At 35.4% G+C, this 2,603-nt stretch overlaps 1 pseudogene; it reads left to right on the plus strand.

Moving 5' to 3' along the window:
* The first annotated feature begins 356 nt into the window (after positions 1-356).
* LOC123641359 lies at positions 357-940 on the plus strand (annotated as a pseudogene).
* The last annotated feature ends 1,663 nt before the right edge of the window (positions 941-2,603 follow it).

Here is a 2,603-nt window from a genome sequence, read left to right on the forward strand (position 1 = left end):
ATAGGAGAGTATTACATGCAAATCATTGGCAATCTATTTAAAAATTAAGAACATGGGCTGGCAAACTTTCTCTGTAGAGGGCCAGGTAGTAACGTTTTCGCATATGTGAGCCAAGAGGTAAAATCAAAGATATTATGTACACATTTATATAATTTAAAATTTAATCATTTAAAAATTTATAAATCATTTTTTTAAAATAAATCATTCTTAGTTCAATGTTGTAGAATGGGCAGTGGGCTTGGACTTGGCCTGTGAGTCACAGTTTATACTAACCTGATCTGGAGGAAAACAATGATTTTCAGAAAAATACAATTTCTAAAAATGACCTATAAAGAGGTGAAAAATTGGAGTAGAACAATTACTGTGGAAGAAATTAGAAAGGCACTTGAAGATCTACTGGTGTGAGAAGGACCAGGATCAGATGATTTTACAGCTGGATAAGATTTATTCTATAAAGAACAAATACCTTTTCACAAGATGGCGCCGAAGGCGAAGAAGGAAGCTCCTGCCCCTCCCAAAGCCGAAGCCAAAGCAAAGGTTTTGAAGGCAAAGAAAGCAGTGCTAAAAGGAGTCCACAGCTACAAACAAAAGAAGATCCATACATCACTCGCCTTCCAGAGGCCAAAGACACTGCGGAGGCAGCCCAAATATCCGGGAAGAGTGCCCCCAGGAGAAACAAGCTTGACCACTATGCCATCATCAAGTTGACCCAACCACTGAATCCGCAGTGAAGAAGATAGAAGACAACAACACACTTGTGTTCATTGTGGATGTCAAAGCCAACAAGTACCAGATCGAATAGGCTGTGAAGAAGCTCTATGACATTGCTGTGGCCCAGGTCAACACCCTGATCAGGCCTGATGGAGAGAAGAAGACATACGCTCGACTGGCTCCTGATTACAATGATTTGTATGTTGTCAATAAAATTGGGATCATCTAAACCAAGTCTAACTGGATAATTCTCTCTCTATATATATATATTTTCACCTTAAAAAAAACAACAACAAATAAGGCCAGTGTTATTCCAGATCATAGAAAATTATTACAGGTCATAGAATAAAGGTGGAAATCTCTCAAATTCATTTAATGAAGCCAGTGCAGCATTAATATCAAAACTAATTATTGCACAAATAGTACACAAAATATATGGACCAACATTACTTATAGATATAGCTGCAAAAATTAAAAATGAGATATTAGCAAAAAGAATACAGCAAAAATGAATGGTACATTACAATCAAGAAAGAAAGGCAAGAGTGATTGGATATCAGGAAATTTATCAATAATTTATCATATCAACAAATTAAGAGAAAAACCATATGACCAGAGCAATCAGTGCTGAAAAGGCATTTGATTTAACCCCCCACCCCCAGCAGTTATTCCTACTAAAGAACTCTAAATGGCAATAAAGGAAAACTATTTAAATATGATAAAGACTATTTTTGAAAACAAAATAGAAAACACCATTCTAAGTATTGAAATGCTGAAGGCCAATCAATGAAATTCAGAAACAAGACAGTGATGCCAATTATTACCTTTATCGTTAAAGTAATTACCAATATTGTTTTGGAGGTTCTGGTGAATGCATTAAGACAAAATAAAATAATACATTAAACACTGGGGAAAAAAAGAGCTACATGGATCATATGATTCTATACCTAGTAAAACAAAGAAAGTCGAGTTCTAAACATTCCAGAATAATTAAGAGAATTTGGTAATGTTGGATACAAGCTTTTCTTTATTCTAGAAATAAGGACCTAGAAATGGAAATGGGAGAAACATTCCATTTATAATGACAATAAAAATTTTAAACTATGAGTAAGAAAGTAAAGAACCTTTGTGACGTAAATGATAATATCAAAATGGAAGGATGTAAATTAATGTCTGCATAAATGAAAAAACTTATGTTCTTGGATGAGAAGACTTCATACCATACAAAATCACTTATGTCAATATTAATATAGTAATGTAATTCCAATTAGAATTCCAATGAAGGTTTGGGGAAGTTAATTAATTATGATGATCTTAAATGTCACATGGAGGAAAAATGCCTGTGAATAGCCAGTAAAGTATAGAAAGAAACATAGCGTGGAGGCACCTGCTTTACTAAGTATGAAAACACTAAAAGCCACCATAATAAGTCATACGATATAGCATATGGATAACTCTATACATTAGAACACAGATGGACGATTCAGAAATAGGTCTCATTTTATATGAGAATTTTACATATGAAAATGTGTGATTTCAGTTCAGTGGAGGAAGAATGATTTATGTAATAAAAAATATGAGAGCAACAGGCTGTCCGTCTGGAAGAAAATTAAAGAGGACTCATGTCTAGTATCATTTATAAAATTAAATTCCAAATAGATGAAAGGAATGAGACTTGTAGGGTCTGTGTAACCTGGTGGATGTCATATTTTGAACGTCTGCTTTGCCTGCCACATCTCGAGCCATCCTGTCCAAAATCCTGAGGCTGGCAGGATAGCAGACGCGGCCAGTCAGATCTGCCTTGCTGCGAGGAGGCTTGGCGATGAAGGTCTTCAACACGAGGAAGACGAGAGGAATGGATATTGGGTAGGTGACTGGTGGTGTCTGCTAAA

This window comes from Lemur catta, chromosome 1 (assembly GCF_020740605.2).
Source record: "Lemur catta isolate mLemCat1 chromosome 1, mLemCat1.pri, whole genome shotgun sequence".
NCBI classification, from domain to species: Eukaryota; Metazoa; Chordata; class Mammalia; order Primates; family Lemuridae; genus Lemur; species Lemur catta.